Source organism: Notechis scutatus, chromosome 4 (genome assembly GCF_049901735.1).
Source record: "Notechis scutatus isolate UNSWTSFEM ecotype Mainland chromosome 4, rNotScu1.2, whole genome shotgun sequence".
Taxonomy (NCBI): domain Eukaryota; kingdom Metazoa; phylum Chordata; class Lepidosauria; order Squamata; family Elapidae; genus Notechis; species Notechis scutatus.
Window position 1 is genome coordinate 96,276,771 of NC_142012.1, and position 20,595 is coordinate 96,297,365.

The window sequence follows — 20,595 nt, forward strand, 5'->3', positions numbered from 1 at the left end:
ATATATGTAGGAAGAGAAGTGGAGGAGGGATAGGAATTGGACAATATGGTTTTAATAATGAGTCTACCTCAGAAATATTTTTTAAAAACAGTAAATTATTTGGCTCACAAAAGGCTTACTGAGCACCTAGCAACAAGCCTTTTTGTATTGGAATAATAATAATAAAAACTCTGAATAAAACTGCTTTTAATAATCACTGTTCTATGTATGGTATTTCTTGGACATTCTTTTCACTGACAGAAATAAAGATTTGCACCAACCATGAAGATTCCAAGTGCCTTTGATCATCTTCTACTTATTAAGGCTGGTCTAATTCTCTCCCTTTCCTCCCCAAATAACACCTGTAGATACAAGGGCCTCTGTATAAGTCTCACAGTAATTTTAGCAAGCGTTGGTGAACTGCGCTTCATGAAATGTGCATGAAAGACTTATTTATGAAAACAGTCATTTTTAAATCAAGGTGCTTCTCCAAATCCCACCACAAGCTCTTTCAATGGAATTCGATAGCTGGCATGTTGCAAATTGCAGTCTGGCTTTAGAGGAATGGAAACACGGCTAACAAGCTTCAAGTCAAGTGAATGTTTGGGTATTCCTAAGAATTACGTTACGTGGGATATCAGGGTTAGAAAATGGGAAACATGACCAACTGAGCTTTCATCAACAATATTTTATTTAACATTTGTTTTTTTACATTTTATGCCATCCAACTGCCCATTAAAACCAAGTTCCCAGGTTTTAAAATGAATTGCTTTGGGCTAAATGATATGGAAGAGTTGACTCTTTTCTTTAAAAAAAACAAGAATATGAATGACAGTATAGTAATTGGGTAAGGACCAAATTTTCTTTCTGCTTTCTAGGTTTTTTTTTTTTAATTTGGGGGAATTATTTTTCAGTCATCAATTTGTCCGTTTGGTGAAAAGCCATGGAGAAAAATATTGCTGTGGAGATAGGGAAATTTTGCAAAGGGCCTTGGTGACTTTGTGGTGTAGATTTTTCCAAATAGTCTTCTTCTTCCTATATTGCATATATCTTGGGGCCACAGCTCCTGTGAAGTTGGAGAACTGTAGTTCCAACCCAGCAAGAAGGTGTCACTTTAGGAAAGCCTACTTCAGCCTATTACATTTAAGATATGCAATACATGGCCTTGCTACTTCATCACTGATGGACATACATCCTAAACTTAAATCTTCTGTAGTGAAGCAGAAGATGCTATCCTCTGTTTCACCAGAAGTTTTTGTTTAGCTGAAATCTGTTTCTTTGTGTCACTCCTACGTCCACCATTGATTGTAAACCTGCTCGTCAAAATGATGGACTTCTATAGTCTTTCCATTTATAACTGATGTTGTTTCAGTTAGAAATTAGGAAAATGTGACATATTCCACGTTTGTAACTTCCAGTTTTTAGCCTTTGGAATTGGAAGAAAATAGTGCAACTTGGTAAAGTAAATGAACCTTGCCAATTGGGCAATTTTGCTAATATTTTTTGACCAGTTTTTGCCTGGTCAACAGAGGCTGTTAACCTCTTCGCACTTGAGCCAGGAAATATATACTTCACATCTATTCTGGTGGCATTGCTCATTCTCAGAAAGTTTTCAGTGGAACATTGGTGCCTAGAGTTTTAAAATAATATAGAGTATATTTTCTATTATAAGGAGTGCAGTATTTGGTTATTTCATTGTTTCTGTAAGTCCTAGAACAAATGCATGATACAAACTACCATGCTGATACTGAAGACCAAACACAGCTCATACCTATAAGTTGTTTTTCAATGAATTGCTTTGCTGCAAAAGTCTTTTTTATAAAATGAGACACCTGGAGGTATAGGTTGTTTATAAGAAGAGGATGTTAAAATTATACCAAAGCTTTATTATTTCATAATTTCTGTTATCTAGATTTAGAATAGAAGTTCTTGTTATAACTGGGTGATGTGAAGAACTTTGTAAGGATATCTGTGTGGAACCTTTCCAATTCAAACTTTATAGAGTAGAATCAGAGAGCACTCCATCTGCCAAAACTCAGCTGGAGTTCCAAAATCAAATAAAGACAAAAATGCTGCTGAGTTTTAGACATATTTCAGGCAAGCTCTCAGTTCAAAGAAAGCAAACCTAGCAGGCAGTAAGGGGAAAAAGCCTATACTTATACGATCTTCTCAAAAGTATTCAGTCCCCTTTTCTTAGTGTATAGTGAATGCTGAAAAGGATATTATTAGACGTGATAGATTGCAAGAATTTAACTTTTCAATGCTTGCATTGTATTACTCTGGCAGCATTTACAAATGAAGACGAAGCAATTCTGGAAAATGAGCAGCTTCATGTGAAAACAGAAACTAATATAAATCTTTCAGTGTTAGGCATCCATGCTGCACTATGCACTGATCAAATACAAAGAGTGATAGCTGCATTTGGTGTAAAATTATTAAATATGCAAGTTTATTTATATATTTCAAATGTTGTATGGTTCTTCAAAGTTTATAAAATGGCAAAGCTGCTCAATACGACAAACTCATTAAAATAGAATAATCCAAACAGCATCTTTGGTACTTTACTTCCAAATCCTGAGAGTGATACAAGCTTCTAAAATCTGAATAGATAATAAAAGATCTAAGAAAAAGGCCATGTCTTCCAATTTCCTTTGCAGCAAATATAACTATGGTTATAAATTTCTGTCTTATTCCATGATTACACACAAATAACCCCTTACTTTTGCCTATTATTCAAATAATAATAATAATCAAAACTATAAGTCAAAAGTACATTTGTTTCTGTTTCATGCAAAAAAATCTATTGAGATTCTAATCAGCCAGAAATGGAAATATTGTCTTTTTTCTTTGATCAAAGGTATGAATTAAACCATCTCTGGAACTTCCATCATTGTTCGTCCATTGTTAGTAATTTTCACTTTTGAGGCTATAATACTCTCACTGCAGCTGTCATACATAAAACTATGAATTCTTCCTAGTTGTTTATCGCCCAAAAAAGTCTCTGGTTTAATTCTACCTTAGTCTTTAATATCTTCTGAATAAATTAATATATTTTTATCCCTTTTTTTTTTTACTTTCTTACATGTTCCCCAAACATATTGTTCACATTTCCCAGAAAGATTCAAAATACCTTTATACATTCTAGTCAATTTTTCTGGTGAGAAATATCAATGAAATATCATTTTATAAAAATTCTATGCTAGAACGTAATATAAATTTCAGTCTTTTCAACAACATATTTTCTTGTTGTTCCATTTGTATATTATAGCCAAAAGGTTTAGGCCATTTGATCATACATTCTTTCATACACTTGATCTTCTTCAGTCTCATATTTCAGCAAATGTTTTTATATTTTACCAATAATATGTTTGTCATTCGTACTCAATTCTGTTTCAAACTCAATCTTACTTTATTCAAAACTGTAAAAGAATATCCCCTTAAACAATTGTCCATAAGAAAACAATTGACAAGTATATCCTTCTGTTGTCAAAACAATGATGGAAGTTCCACTCTTGTTGTCATTTTGCAATCAAGTGAAAGAATCAAAAAATATAGTTGGAAAACTCTTTTCAAGTCTTACTCCCTTTAAGCAAATTGTATCTGGCAAAGGTGGTTGAAATCAGAATATAAGTATAAAATTTGTTTTTTAATTAAAAAAATAAATCTAAGAGTCAGAAATACCCTTTGTGGATAGATCAGAGGAATAAGGCATAACCACAGATTAAATACATATAAACTTCAAAAGTAGCTGAAAGGGAATGACAACTTGTTTTATATAAGGGGTTAGATCCAGATTTAGTTAAACTTAGACCAGACTCAATCAAATCAATGAAACTTGTCCCGGAGTTAGTCATGAAATTAGCCATAGTTAATTTCAGCACACTCTTTAGAATTAAACATCTTCCAATTCCAATTTCAATACTAATTCTATACTTTTCTGACAATTATTTCTAATGAAGAAATAAAGAAAAAAATATTTGCTTGTATGTAGCTCTCTTCTCTTGGCTGGTTTAGCTTCTTTCGATCAGTTCCATGATAATTCAGCTCTCCTTCCTTCCTTCCCTCCTTCCCTCCTTCCTTCCTAGAACAACCTCATGGGAATTTCACTATGTCCACAAAAAGAAGAAAATACAAGCTTAGCATTTCTATAGAGTGAAGGTGCCATAGCAATTGACTCTTGACTATAAAGAGATGCAATTATTCTTATGGAAATTAGAAATTCCATAGCTTAAGTATCTCCCACGATCAAAAACTATGATTAAGGTTTCAAAAATAATGCACACGACATTTTCTGAAATATGAGCAATTTTTAGTTTTTAATCATGGAAGCATCAGAAAGTCACTCATTCTCCTGGGGTTCAGAAAGCTCTTAAGACCTGGCTGTATTCCCAGACCTGAAATTAATTTGTTTGTGGAGCCCTTGTTGTCTTTCTATTGTTAGCACTGTTTTTATTTTAATGTGTCTGTTTTCTTCCATATTTATAATTGTTTTTACTCTATTTTTTTAATTTTGTAATATCCCAACAACAATCTATGGAGAGAGTGACCATAACAAAATTATTATTATTATTTCTTCTTCTTCTTCTTCTTCTTCTTCTTCTTCTTCTTCTTCTTCTTCTTCTTCTTCTTCTTCTTCTTCTTCTTCTTCTTCTTCTACTTCTACTTCTACTTCTACTTCTACTTCTACTTCTACTTCTACTTCTTTTTCTTCTTCTTCCTTTTCCTCTTCCTCTTCCTCTTCCCTTGCTCTTAAGAAATTTATATAAATGTGTGTGTGTGTGTATGTGTATGTGTGTATGTATATATTCTATATATATTCTTATGTTTTCATAGGTATTTATATGTATGGTATTTAGGTTTCTTTGGGTATTTTCCCACGTCTTAATATTTGTGCTTTTAAAATTATAGCGACATTTCAGCAGAATCTCATCTGCCATCCTCAGGCTTGTGTAAAACGTCACTATAATTGGAGTTTTTTGTTCTACTCCATGGGATCTACACATACATATGCATTTCTGATACTATAATTAAATATTTAATGGGAAAGAAAGCAAAAATCATTGCCCAATAATTTTGCCTATCAGATGCTAAAATATCTGTCAGAGCCAGCTTCCTAAATCTTTATAAAAACTAAATGTCTATGGAGATTCTCAGTCATCCAGGTCATGGTTGTCCCAAAGATGTTTTTTCAAGGGGCTATTGGACTTTCTTGTTTTTCTTTGAAGACATTTCGCTTCTCATCAAAAAAGCTTCTTCAGCTCTGATTGGATGATGGGAAATGGAAGGATTTATACACCTTGCAGACAGCTGGTCATTTGCATTCTTTTAGTGGGTTCTTAAGGTCACCTGGAAGTTTATTTGTGTCATAGGAATGTATTCAAAGAAAAAATAGAAAGTCCAGTTGTCTCTTGAGAAAAGCATCTTTGGGACTTCTAAAAACTATTTTCTAGATGGATTTTATAGGAAATGAGATTCTGAATGAACACAAGAAGTTTATTCAATGTTTGAATTAGCACTATTTCATAAGACGTTGAGGAAAGGGTTGGAAAAAATACAGACGTAGCTTGTTTTTTTAAGTAATTTTTTTTTAAAGGAAAGTTTGAAGATTTAAGTTTGTCTCTTTTTAAGTGGTTTGTTTTACAAGTCAAACACTTCAAAATAGTAGCATTTTCCAGACATCCTCAGACTATACCTAGATATAGGTATAGCCATGGCAGTGGAAGCAAAATACCAATAATTCTAGAACTTGCATTAAATGGTTAGAAAAGTCTTTTGATGTTATGAAGATTCAATAGTATTTCAGTGTCACCTAAACTGATGGAAATTTTTAAAGCAAATATTGAGGTTGAAAGTATTAAAATAGAACCACCCTGGCCACACAAGAGGTGAGTTGCTCCATGTCTTGCCATATATTATGTCAAATAATTGCTATACCAGCAACACAAGAACATGTCTAAAAATAATTATCACTGCTTTTGCCTCAAAGCCATTTTTTTTTTACAATGAAGCTAAATCCAAAATAACAAATCAGTCATTCCCCTGAGCCAGTTGTTTAACCTGGATCACAGACAATTTCAGATCACATTGCCTTACTTCTATCAAAAGACCAAGACCTCCAGGTACTCTGTTCAATAATATTTGCTTCAATACCGTAAAAACATATAATCCTGAAATAAGCCGGTTATTAAAACCAAGGGATAAAATTGAACAAATAAAACTCTGCAAAATTCAAGAATCAGTCTTTTCTTTTTCCAGGAATATCCTCAAGACATTGCAACTTAAATCAATCACAAATATTTAGTAGTTCTTAATTCTTTGAATGTGTGACACTTCTTCAGTTGCTATTGAAAAAAACAATGCAAAGCAGTACTCAGTATATTTTGTTTCAAAAAAAATTAAAAATGAACAAGCCTAACAGTAGAGATAATTGTAGTAAATCAGAAGTAAACATTCTCTAAACCTGAAAACGTTCAAATCACATTCATGTCAGAAGCACAAAGTCACCTCTGGGTTGAAAGGATTAGCCAATGACATCACCATTGCCTGGGGGACACCCAGTTGGGGGCTCCATTCATGTTCCTGGCAGGCGCTGGAGCAAAGAATGAGAGCTTACCCCATCTCGCGGCAGCACTCAGGTCTCAAACACAGGCCTGCTAACTTCCAATCCAGTGTCGAAGCCATGCGAGCCAAGTGCTCCTTAACTTTCAAATTTTTAGGACAATATTACAACCATTTACAAAAAGAACATTGATTTTCCTATCTTGTGAAAGAACAAACATATAAGTATTACAATACGTTTTCTGTAAGTTTTAAAAAAATTTTATTTTTACACATCTCTTCATGTGAGCAACATGATTCCGGATTATAACACTTGTACATAGTGATGCTTTCATTTCCATCAATCTTATATAATATAATCTCATATCATTATCCATTTCACTCATCTTTAAATACATTTCCATTTCATATTTCAATTCATTAATTCAATATCAATATCATTTCGTCCACAAATAAAATAAATTTTCAGTATTTTATCCCCTATTATTCCCATTTTCAGCTTACCACCTATTTTATTTTACATTCCACATAATTACGTATTCTGTAAGTATGTTAATATATATGCATAACTTTTAATGTTAATATATGATGTTAATATAAATGCATAACTTTAATCTTAAACTGTCTACTGTGGAACTCACTCCATTCCTAAGAGGTCTGTAATGGGGCGTGCATAAGTGCACCACCATGCCTACCGTCCCTGTCCTACTGTTCCCATTTATTCGTACTCATTTATTATGTATATACTTATACCTGTTTATACTTATATGTTTATATGTTATGTTCATATGTATACTTGTTTTCTTATACATGCTTAACAAAATAAATAAATAAATAATAAAAACGTATTCTATGTAAAAAATGCTACCTGCATTCAGATTCTTTATCTTATTTAGGGAAACAGTACTTGTAAAACCAGTCACTTCTTCTTTTCCTTCGTTTTCTTTAATGAATTGAAATGTAAAAAAGAAACTTCTTAATGCAGTTACTAACATACCAATGACAAGTGGGGAATATTTTTAGGGGAATAAATCTAATGTTAAACTTTCTCAGGAAATATAATTTAGTCATCTGTGAATGTGTGTTTTGTGACTAGCTGCAATCGTCAAATGAAGCATCTTGTGAATAGTTGCAATAGGCGTACCAAATTAAAGGAACCTACTTTCAACTACTGCAAAGGGCGAACATTAATCTAATCTTCGGTCACCTTCAGGAATTTACCCAGTCTTGAGCTGCTGTGTTTCCCTCCGCTCTGAAGCAAAAAATTGTTACTTGACCAACTTAAATACTTTAAAACTGCTGAAGAGAAAAGAAATCTGTAGCTCTATGTGCACATTTGCCAAATTACAAATATCTTCAAACTGACAATGTTACCTAGTTAGGGTAATGAAACATCTGCACTAAAACAAGCAAGCTCAGAGAGCACAAAAGACCCCTTATTTCAACCCTGAGCCACAAATATTCTCCTTTATTGGTATCTCTAAAGTGTTTGCCTATATTACTGAAACTGATGAAAAAGTAAACGATTTTACTTTGCTTCCATCATAATATTTTCCTCTACAATTCATACAATAATTACCCAATTTTGCATGTAACAGTCGATGGAGAGAATAATCACATGTTTGTTCCTAACTGTGCAATGCAAATCTGGCCTTGTACGTTTGTTCAGAAGCCAGTTCCACTGAATTTAGCGAGAAAGACACAGGTAATTTTTAGAAGATTGCCTTGTTTTCATACTCCACTACATCACTAATGACATGTCGATAAGTCTAAACAAATGGTATCAGTCAAGCAGGATCTTAACCAAACTGCAAATTAAAATACAAGACTTCTTCATCCTATGCACAAATAGCTTTTTCCCCCTCCAAGGAGTTGGAATAATAAGCAGTCTTGCAGGAAACTGGAAGAAAACTTTACGAATATCCTCTCAAAATTAACCTAATTAGAATTTGTCATTGTGTATAGTCACAGAATGCTAGATGGTTACTTGAAAGCTGACTGGAAGTTTAAATAGGAGCACTGTAGATAGTAATTCCTGAGGTGATTTCTTTTCTTTTCTTTCTTTCTTTTCCTTCCTTCTTTTCTTTCCTCTTCCTTTCTTCCTTCCTTCCTTTCCTTCTGATAAGAAGAATCAGTTTGGTGACAGTTCTTCCAATATTAGTCCAATAATCAGCTTGTTGTAAGTGAAAATGATAATAATAGTCATAATCCTGTGTAAACTCCACTTATCTATTGAATACATGGACAAGTAGCTCTTCAAAAATGGCCAAACTCCAAGAGAACAAATGGATTTACAGGCCATATTGCTACCTTGACTCTTCCTGGCTAGCCATGAAGGTAGACTTTCTCCTCACAAAAAGAAGTGAAGGAGACCTGATTTGTTATCATACAGGCATTATGCAAGACACTCTAGATATCTATGGAGATTCTCAGTCATCCAGGTCATGGTTGTCCCAAAGGTCCTTTTTCAAGAGGCAACTGGACTTTCTGGTTTTTCTTTGAATATGTTTTTCTTCTCATGCAGGAAGCTTCTTCAGCTCTTCTTAAAACAAGCACCTTAGGGAAGAGACTCTAGACTTATATTGCCACAGTTCTTTTTGTTCTTTCTAAGCAAACTGTTGTAAGTCAAGAACTACCTGTATTTGTCCTTGTTGTGCAGATTTTTAATTGTAGGTTCCTCTTACTCCAGAGTGCATTTCAAAATTCAGGACTTTGCTTTTGTTCCCAACAGTGTAAGACCATACAAGAACTATAATCTTCTGTATGTAGTCCTGAACTTACAACAGTTCATTTACTGATGGCTCAGCATTACAATGACATTGAAAAAAGTGACTTATGACCATTTTTCATACTTACAACTATTGCAGCACCCCCATGGTCACGTGATCAAAATTCAGAAGCTTAGCAACTGACTCATATTTATGACGGTTGGAGTATCCTGGGGTCATTGATCCCCTTTTGTGACCTTCTGACAAGCAAAGTCATTGGGGAAGCCATATTTATTTAACAACGATGTTACTAACCTAACGACTGCAGTGATTCATTTAACAACTGTGGCAAGAAAGGTCATAAAATGGGCAAAGCTCACTTAACAAATGTTTCGCTTAGCACAGAAATTTTGGGCTCAGTTGTGGTCGTAAGTGGAGGACTATCTGTAATCCATAAAACCTTATCTTCAGGGTCATCTGACTAAGCTTATACAAAAACCTAGCGGCTATAGGCCCAAAATATTTATTTACCCATTGTTATCTGTCTTTTATATCATTGCAAAAGTAAAATAAGCCAATGAAACAAATAGCACCAATTTAAGATGCTAGACAACCCCTGGCCCCAGTGACGAATGAGTAAAACACAAATAAGTAAATAAAAATATTTGCAAAGTTCCAGATGTTCTTTCTCACATAGTTTTTAGTTAATTACACAAGGTCAGTCAGAGGGTTTCCAGGCGTCAGTCCAAATTCAGTCCAGTTAATAAGTGAATCCTACTCTATTTTAATACTTTTTAAATACAGAGGGTCCTCAGTTAATGAACATTCGTTCATCAACCATTCAAACTTACAACAGTGCTGAACCAGTTCTTGAAGTTCTGGCGGTCCCAGTACCTCTGCAATCATCGGACCATGATTTGTGTCTATGTACCCCTTGCCGATATTCAGCGATGGGATTCAATTTTTTTATTACCGGTTCTGTGGGCGTAGCTTAGTGGGCGTGGCTTGGGGGGCATGGCAGGGGAAGGATATACTGCAAAATCCCCATTCCCTCCCCACCCCACTAACCTGCTTTCCAGCTCTGTTCTCCTGTGCAGGGCAACAAAAGAAGACCCAGCCTATCAGCTGGGACTCAGGAGGCAGAGAATAGATGGGGGCAGGGGCCAGTCAGAGATGGTATTTGCTGGTTCTCCAAACTACTCAAAATTTCTGCTACTGGTTCTCCAGAACTGTCAGAACCTGCTGAATACCACCTCTGCTGATATTGATGTTCGCTGTTCTTGAAAAGTCTGAGAATCACTAACTTTAAATCATCTTGCTCTAAAGGAAGCATTTATGAACCCTGTGTCCTGATAACTAATTAAGACTGTGTCCTGTTTAGAAAGCATAATATGAGACATGAACAAAAGAAATTAGATTACTGTCCGAGAACAAAAATAGATGCTGCGCTCTTGGAGTTTCCATTATCTAATATCCCTACAGAAATTAGCCTATTTCTCTGAAACAGCTGAAATAGAAACTAGATGATAAGTCTTTATTCCAAGATACTGCTACTGATTATTACATTTCCCAGTGTGGCAATTACCAGGCATTTTCTCCTATCTAAAATTTTACATTTTTGAAGTCTTATAATTAAAAAAGGGGAAGGGGTAGAAGCTGGCATGTACCAACAGAGCAGCCTTCGGTGTGACCTTTATTTCCAAAAATACCTCTGAATCCAAATTAACTCCCAAACTTGTATTAGGGGGAAATGATAATATGAGTTTGGCTGTTTTGAAATATCCTTACATATGCAGGAAAAAAGAGCAAAGGTTGGGAGGGGAGCAGGGTTATCCAAGATGGAGGTAGTAAAAAAAAAAAATCAAGATGGCGGTGGCTGCAATTGAAAAATTGAAGCTCTACCCATTCTGTTCTGTTCCAAAGAGATGAACCACCTCACCAAGCCTCTAAGCAAGGTAGAGATATTCAAGACAAAAAGAAGCTTTAAAAGAGGAGGGACCTAGCCAAAGAAGAAAATATTGCTTTGCTCTAAATCAAGGGTGTCCAATCTTGGCAACTTTAAGACTCGTGGACCATGCTGCCTGGGCAGTTCTATCCACAGGTCTTAAAGTTACCAAGACTGGATGCTCCTTCTCTAACTGGTCTTGTTCATCATGTTGAAATTAAAACATATAGTGGCTTAGAGGGGCATTTCAATAGTGTAGCCAGTTTATTAAATGTGTTTAATCTGATTGGTTTCTGTTACTACAATAGCAGATTGTGTGTGTGTGTATTTGTGTATTTGTGTGAGCACTGAGACCACATTTGTTGGAAGAGTCGGTATAAAGAGATGATAAATATTAGTGTTAGGAAACAAATTACTTTGATTCATTGAAAATGGAGTGCTTAAAACAATCCAATAGATATATGTTAGCCACAATACTTTTTTATGTGTATTGGATGGAAAGTACATATAAAACCAGTGCTTCACTCACATAGGCATAGGTGCCATCTTGCCTGTTACGAACTAACTAAATAAACTCATTATTAAAAACTCTTCGAGCTTCGCTCCAACTGTAGGCTCAAACCTGCAGTTCGGATTGGTCCGCGAGTAAGCGATCATGATTGGCTGCCTTCGGCTAACCTGATTGGCTGACAGCGGCCATCCTGGATTGGAAGACTAAGTGCGGTTAAACTCGTTCTCATTGGTTATTGCAGCAGCAGTCAGCTCTATAAAGAGCTGCTGCTGCCCAAGTTCGTTGCTCTGTTCTGAAGTCACTATTAAAGAGTTGTGTCACTACCCGATGCCTTGTCTCCGTTATTACGCCCACTCCTCCAAACTTAACACTGGTGACGAGGGTGGGATGCGGAGACAATAGAGCCAACTGAGCACTCGCTGTGCACCGAACAGAGCACGTGGCTGAAAGAGCGTCAACAACGGCAAGATGGCCAGCGGCGCCATACCACCCGCTCCATTTGACCCGGCTAATGAAGACTGGGACTCGTATATGGACAGGTTCCAGATGTTTTTGGAGACCAACAACCTAAAGGATGCTTCGCCTGGCAAGAAACGAGCGGTCTTCCTGACCCATTGCGGGCCTGCCGTTTTCAAATGGCTAAGGCACTTGCAAAGCCTGCAGAGGTTAAGTCAATGGATTGGGATAACTCTCTCCTATTCTTCGGGCCCATTATGCACCCGCGGTGCCAATCCTCATCAGAAGACACGAATTTTACCAGAGGGACCAACGGAAGGGCGAGAGCATTGGAGACTTCATCGCTGACCTCCGGAACCTAGGTGGACTCTGTGGTTTCTCAAACCTCAAGAAGCTATGCGAGACTGCATAGTTCTGGGATTAGATGACCACACGGCACAGAGCAAGATCATGGCCAAAGGGGACATCGATCTTGCCGATGTCATCGCTGACGCTACTGCAGCAGAGGCAACCAGGAAGTCGGCCGCTCGAATGCGCCGCACCAATGCACCGCTCCGTCAACTCGCCAATGATACTTCGCCTTTCCCAGAAAAGCACTCAACAACGGCGCACCATGAAGACCTTGAATCCCCATCGGATAGTGAGGAAGAAGAGGTGAACCGACTCCGGTCAGAGCGTGACCAGCGAGACCAGCGAAGCCAAAACCTTCGCGCCGATGCGCCGGTTGTGGGGCAAATCACCCGTGAGCTGATTGCAAATTCCTCGACGCACTCTGCCGTTCCTGCGGAAAGAGGGGCCATATCGCAAAGGTCTGCAGGAGCAAGCGAGGGTCAAGTCCAATCGAGAGAGAACAACTCCCGCCAAGCTACGGGCAGCCCACCCGTGAATCGGGACCGCCTGAATCACCAATGGAACCACTATCACTACAGAAATCGAGTGCCTGCTGCATCAGCTAGACGAGAAGAGGCGCATCATACCATCACCATCGGTCACGCCTCATCCTTGGATGCAAGGAAGATCCGAGTGAGGGTCGCCATTGAGAATCGTCCATGCGTAATGGAAGTAGACTCGGTTCATCCCTATCAATGGTCTCGTGGAGGACTTTCAAACAGCTGATCCCTGACATCCGTCGTCAAGACCTCAGCACCCAGAAAGTCATATTAAGGGACTATCAGGTAAACCGAATTCCCGTTGCCGGGTCCCGCCACGTCCAGGTCTCCTTTAAAGACCACACAGCAACTCTGCCTCTACCATCGTAGATCGAGACCGCCCAGTTTGTTGGGCTTACAGTGGTTCGCTCCACTGGGGATTGAACTAGCCGGCATTCACCAGACTGGGAGCAGTGACTGGGAAGCCGCCTCGTCCAGGAGTTCCAGGACGTATTCACAGAGAAGCTAGGCAAGTACAAGGGGTCCCCCATATCGTTTAGCCTCAGCCCCGATGTTGCGCCCATACGCCTTAAGCCTCGTCGAGTGCCTTCGCACTCAAACCAAAGATTGATGGACAATTGGACAAATTGATAGCCCAAGGGTGTTAGAACCAATCGATCATGGCCATTGGGAAACCCCGATTGTAACACTCCATGAAACCGGATGGATCGATAAGAATTTGTGGGGATTATCGAGCCACCCTAAACCACGCGCTTCAGCAAAGCGCTTATCCTATACCGGTGGTTCAACATCTTCCTCACTCCCTGAGCGGCGGAAAAATCTTTGCAAAATTGCCCAGGCATACCAGCACTACCCGTAGATGCAGAGACTGCTGAGACCCAGACTATCGTCATGCACAGAGGTGCATTTAAATGTAATAGGCTCCAGTTCGGCGTGAGTGTAGCACCAGGCATTTTTCAAAGCCTGATGGAGCGATTGCTGCAAGCCATAAAAGGGGTCGTGCCTTATTTCGATGATGTCTTGATAGCTGCCCCCACTAGAGATGTGTTGGAGACCCGACTCAGAGCGGTTCTCCAAAAATTCAAAGATGCCGGGTTAAAGGTAAAGAGAGACAAGTGTCAACTTTGTACTGAGAGGGTTGAATTCCTGGGGTACCTCCTTGATAAAAAGGGAATTCATCCTACCGAAAAAAAAAGTAACAGCCATAAAAACGCCCCAGATCTAGGAATAAAACGGACCTCCAAGCCTTCCTGGGACTCATTAACTTTTATAATATCTTCTTGCGCCAGAAGGCAACTGTAGCTGAGCCCTATATCGTCTGCTAGACAAGAAAGCTTCCTGGGTCTGGGGACAACGGGAAGAACGAGCGTTCCAGCAAATAAAAGATCTTTTGACCTCCGACGCTGTGTTAATGCAGTATAACAAGACTTTGCCTTTAACAGCCACGTGTGACGCCTCGCCGTTCGGGGTGGGAGCCATTTTAAGCCATGTCCTACCAAAGCGGCAATGAGGCACCTATTGCTTTCTTTTCCCGAACATTATCAAAGACTGAAGGAACTATAGCCAACTCGATAAAGAGGCTCTTGCTATTGTAGCCGCTATTAAACGTTTTCATGAATATGTTTATGGACGGCCGTTTACTATAATAACCGACCACAAGCCACTGCTTGGCATATTAGCAGGGGACAAGCCTACTCCCCACATCTTATCACCAAGGATGACCCGTTGGTCAGAGTTCCTAGCCGCATATGGTTATCAACTGTTACACCGCCCGGGAAAGCCATTCCCCACGCTGACACATTGAGCCGTTCTCCGCTGCCGGAAGCCATAGACGATCCAGCTCCAACCCCTTACGGCGCTCCAGATCGAAACTCTCCCTTCGCCACCCCTGACTGCACGAGACATCGCACCGAAACAAAGAAGGACCCCACATTGGCTCGGGTCCTCAGCTGGGTGGAACGAGGCTGGCCTGACAACAAACCCGACAACATCTTCACACCATTTAAAAACCGACAAACGGAGCTGTTCTCACAGAAGGGCTGCGTTTTGTGGGGAGACAGAGTCATCATTCCTGAAAAATTACAACACAGCGTCCTAAAACTATTGCACGATGGTCATCCAGGCATCGTGCGGATGAAGGCGTTAGCGAGAAGTAACACGTGGTGGCCGGGTATCGATAAACAAATAGAAGCCTGGGTGGCCACATGCAACAAGTGCCAGGAAATCCCGCTGCCCCACCGAAGGCACCTCCAACTGAATGGGATCCACCTCGTGGCCCCTGGTCCCGCATCCACATTGACTTTGCGGGACCCACCAAGGACACACTTTTCTAATAACGGTGGATGCCTATTCAAACTGGCTCGAAGTCCACAAGATGAAAAGCACCACAACAGAAGCCGTCGCTAAAAGTTAAATAGATTATTCGTTACGCAGGGACTGCCGGATGTTTTAGTCTCTGATAATGGCCCCCAGTTCACTGCCCTTGCATTCGAGCAATACCTAGCGGACCGGGCATCCGCCATGCCTTAACTCGCCGGCTCACCCTGCGGCCAATGGCAGGGCCTAGCGTATGGTACAATTCATTAAAAACACTGCACAAAATGGAACGTGGCGATATTGACGACAAGATAAACAGGATGCTTCTTCTTCAACACATCACACCACACAGCACCATGAACAGAACCCGGCTGAACTCTTGATGGGCCGGAAACTTCACTCACACCTCGATTGCCTGCACCCAACCTACATGCCAGAAAAACCTTACGGTTCCAGCAGCAAGTGTCGTGCATTCAAGGTAGGCGATTTAGTTTTTGCAAAAACTTCTCGGCTGACCCATTGTGGGTCCCCGCTACCATCACGCAGCTAACAGGCCCCAGATCGTACCGCTTACAGATGAATGACGGCAAACTGTGGAAGCGCCATATAGACCAACTGTTCCCGTTTGGCGCCTAATCCTCTCTCACCCCCTGATTTTCCAACTGGGGGAAGGGAAGACGAGGGGCCGAAATAGAAATAACAGAGGACCCAATCAGCAAAGCCCAGCAGACGGTACAACCAGCCAGGGATACTCACCACCCGACGGAAGCCCGAGCCGAGGGACGGCCTCGCCACATAGCAGCCCAGTCAGAGAAGCAAGCCCAGAGAACCCAGAAAACGGCCAAGGAAACAGCCTTGATTCACCCAGCAAGACGGTGGAACCGTCGTCACCACCCGGTTCTACAAACGATCACCGGAACCTGAACGAAACCGGTAGAACAGCAGAAATCGAATAGGCAGGTGAAACAGCCTGCCTATTTGCAGAATACGTCACCCCACCCCTCAGACGGAACCTGGGGGAGGGGTGTTACAAACTAACTAAATAAACTCATTATTAAAACTCTTCGAGCTTCGCTCCAACTGTAGGCTCGTGAAACCTGCAGTTCGGATTGGTCTGCGAGTAAGCGATCATGATTGGCTGCCTTCGGCTAACCTGATTGGCTGACAGCGGCCATCCTGGATTGGAAGACTAAGTGCGGTTAAACTCGTTCTCATTGGTTATTGCAGCAGCAGTCAGCTCTATAAAAGAGCTGCTGCTGCCCAAGTTCGTGCTCTGTTCTGAAGTCACTATTAAAGAGTTGTGTCACTACCCGATGCCTTGTCTCCGTTATTACGCCCACTCCTCCAAACTTAACATTGCCTTTCTTCAATCTCCCTCCTCTACAACATAATAGTTTCCTATGGGAGGGTATGTTGGAGAGAATGGCAATAAATCTGATTAATTATTATCCCTTAGGCCCACTGCCATTTGCAAATGGACAAGTCCTGCAACATTTATTTTGCATAAACCCCCAGATACATCCCGAATTCCAAATGCTCTCACATTTCCTCAAAAGTTGTGGATTCCTGATTAATAATTGGTATGTATATTTATTTTTCTTTTCATTACTTTTTGAGTATAGGGTTATAGATATGAATGTATTCAATCATAAATATGCAATCATAAATTCCATATAATATTTTCCACTTCTGTAACCTAAAACATAGCCATGTATTGGTGAATATTCATTTGAATAACTACATTAGTATTATTCTTGAACTTAAGAGTCATTCCTTGCTTTTTAAAATAATTATTTCAATGAATAGCAGATGTCAAAACAGGTTCATAATGTAATAGATGTATACTTTATAAACATACAGAAAACATAACCTTGCTAAAGATTTAAATCAATGGTGGGATTCAAAAAAATTTTCTACCGGTTCTGTAGGCATGGCTTTGTGGGCGTGGCATGGCTTGGTGGGCATGGTTTGCTGGACGTGGCAAGGCAAGGTTACTGCAAAATCCCATTTTCCCCACCCCACCCCACTAACCTGCTTTCCAGCTCCGTTCTCCTGTGCAGGGCAACAATCAGCCAATCAGCTGGGACTCAGGAGGCAGAGAATAGTTGGGGGTGGGGCTAGTCAGAGGTGGTATTTGTCAGTTCTCTGAACTACTCAAAATTTCCACTACTGGTTCTCCAGAACTGGTCAGACCCTGCTGAATACCACCTCTGATTTAAATAGAATTCAAGTAATCTGGGAAGGATTATGATTTGCTTTGTATTTATTTAAAATACTAATATTTAAATATTTAAAACTGCCATATTGATGTTTAACATGGTTTTTCCCCCTAGGGGAAAGGTTTTTCAGATTTTTCAGATAGATGGTAGATAGATAGATAGATAGATAGATAGATAGATAGATAGATAGATAGATAAAGATAGAGATAATGATGATAGAAATCAAGGAGAGAAGCAGAGAAAGAGACAGAAAGAGAGACAGAGAAAGAGAAGTAGTCTACTTTTCATGAGACAGAATAGCAAAGCTTTTAAAAAAGAAGGAAGGAATGTTGATTTTGGCAAAAGTAATTACCAAGGCTTCACAAATCTTTTGGAAGAAATGTTTTATAATGTTTGGGAGTGTGTATAAGGCATCTCTCTTGGAAAACTCATTAAAGCAGCTGCATCTTTATCTCAGTCCAGAGCTGGGTAATTGCTTCAGTAGTGTATTTGTAGTTATACTCTATGTGCATTCATATGTGAAATGGCCCATGTGTTATGAATTGCTTCTTTTGAAGATTTTGCATAGCTTTACTAATGATCTACTATTACTCCAATGATCTACTAATCATTGGAGAATTGCTGTTGTTTTTTTCTTCTGCAAAAATTTATTCACTTAACTTGACTGTATATAGAGTATAGAATTTTCAGTGAAAAATTTCATACTGGTCTAAAAATATTTTTTGTTACAGATTCATTTTTCTTTGAAATTATGCACTTCTGTTTATATTTCATATCCTTACCTATCAACACTGGCAAATGCCTCCTCACCATATGCCAATATGTGCCTTACTCCAAATTGTTACCTAGGATAAAATTGAGTTTACAAATTAGACATTATAATGATCTAGCTCCAGGGATTTTCCTGAAACTCTGAAGACAGTCCACAGGGAGCTATTCTACCAATAAGATAAAATTAGGTTGGGGTAAAGTTTTGTATCTGAACATTTTCCCAGGTAATCTAGCTGACCAATTTTAAAATGATATCCTTCTCACCTCATAGACATTTATTCAGGTCCACCATTAACTTGTGTCTTGTGGATTTTGTAAACAGTTTTTGTAGACAATGAGCAGGAGTGACCTAGCTATCTGGTCAAAGGGCTGCACAGAGTAGAAAGATAGGGCAGTTAAAGTTTAACTTATAGAACTGTAAACCAACTAGGGGTTTGCTGAACCTTTGGAGCTTCATATAACGATTAGAGAATAACCAGAGTGACACGTTGCAAGTTCGACATAATCAAGGAGAACTTTTCCAGGTGGTGGTCTCTGAAATTGTTCAGGTATGATGTATGCCATTTACCATCATAGGCTGGGGTGTTGGTGATAGTAATAGTATGTAGCATTTTAGTTGATCAATGGATTGTACTGTCCACTACTAGAGTCGGTAAAGAAGATCTTGATATTACTTTTCTGAACTAGAAAGTTTTCAAATGTCAAAATCCAATTTTTGGAGTCTGTAGCTCCTAAGTTTATTATCAGTCACAACTGAAATGGGAATTTCCCCATGTATTGTTCTGTAAAGTTAGTATCACAGGCAATTCAATGTTATTTTTCCTCATTTTTCAAGGTGGGCAGTTGTTGAAGAGGGTCATGGGATTCAGTTAGTAAATAACTACATTTCTGCTATTTAACTGGTTAGATTATTGTATTTTTACCTTTCTATCAGCAGAATGAAACATTTATAACAGGTTTATACGAACAGAAATTAAATAACCAGCCAGCAATATATTGCTTTAAAAGAGGCTTTTAAAAAGAAAAGTTCTAATCATTCCTATTCTGATAATTAATTTTAGATTTGTTAAAGCACAACTTGCTGTGGCTAATCATTATATGTGTCTTCATTTTTCCTTTACAAAACAGCCCTTCATTTTAATACGTTCATATTTTCAAATAGCAGCTTATTTGTTTATTTAAAGTTTGGGTTTAGATTATTTTTCCAGAAAAGATTTTGAGGGGGCTGTTTTCAGATTTTGAAATACCTTGCTAAGTGTCATTGAACAGTAAAAACAATGAGATAAAAGAGTCCACATTAAATAATCTGCATGTCAGTATTTAATGTAAAGCAGATTAATAACAGCCAATGTATGTGTACTAGTGTTCTCTTCATTCATTTTTAAAATATGAAATTTTGTAGGTGAGAAAATGGAAGATAATAAACTTTGTAGATTGCTCCCCTCTCCTTGTTCTTATCACTGTTTCCTCTATTCAGGATCTTCTCTGTCCAAAATACTATACAACCCAATTTTCCAGGGTTCTCAATGGCATGATAGACAACAGAGTCTTCATTGTGCATAGTAACACCCAACACTGAGAGAGCCTATTCGTAGTGTGTTGTCCCTATATAAGATGACACTCTTCCAAAATATGAATGCTTCACATTTCTGTGAGAATTATAGCAGGCAGATCATGGCAATGAACCTTAAATTTTTGTCATTGTTCAGCCAAAGCCATTTATTATCTAAATAAATTATAAGAGTGTTTTCTACTAAACGAGAAAAAGTCACTTTTTGACAATGGTATTATCCTGTTATGTGTGAGGTAAGGATTAAAAGTCAATAAAATATTTACACAGTGTAGGCAGAACCATTATAATAATAGTTGAAAGTTTGCTATATATTTGTATGTGAGAATGTGATGAAAGAATTCATATATTTTGTATTAATGTTGCTTTGTATACTATGGATTGTTTCTTGTCTCAACTCACCTACATTTCATTATAATGTTACCATCACTCATTTATGCTTAACCCTTTAAAAAAAGGCTATAGGTTGTTGCTTTGACTTCATTTTAAAAATTTGGTATTTTAGCCCTTTTGAAAAGAACATAGCACAAAAATTGAAGTGCCTGGAACTGTAAACTATAGTGTTTTTGCTCTTCATTCAGTAATTTTAGGTTGTTTTCGAATACAGGGTTTGCCGATTCAATATGGCTTTGTTTTAGGTGTCTCTGGTAATGCAGTACTTTCCAGTGAGTT

The 20,595-nt window shown here is 38.6% G+C and overlaps 1 protein-coding gene and 1 long non-coding RNA gene across 4 annotated transcripts in view; one reads left to right on the forward strand and one right to left on the reverse strand.

Annotated features, from left to right (window-relative positions):
- LOC148130832 (uncharacterized) overlaps positions 1–18,686 on the reverse strand; it is a 30,584-nt gene extending 11,898 nt beyond the window's left edge. The window contains exons 1-2 of the long non-coding RNA XR_015749632.1: positions 18,618–18,686; positions 18,365–18,427 (exon numbers count right to left, since the gene is read on the reverse strand). This is a non-coding gene — a long non-coding RNA (uncharacterized LOC148130832). The remainder of the gene's footprint in view (positions 1–18,364; positions 18,428–18,617) is intronic.
- A 168-nt stretch (positions 18,687–18,854) lies between these two features.
- A1CF (APOBEC1 complementation factor) overlaps positions 18,855–20,595 on the forward strand; it is a 54,756-nt gene continuing 53,015 nt past the window's right edge. For all 3 annotated transcript variants that reach the window (XM_087964137.1, XM_087964138.1, XM_087964139.1), the window contains exon 1: positions 18,855–18,901. The gene's annotated coding sequence lies outside the window, so the exon portion shown is untranslated. The remainder of the gene's footprint in view (positions 18,902–20,595) is intronic.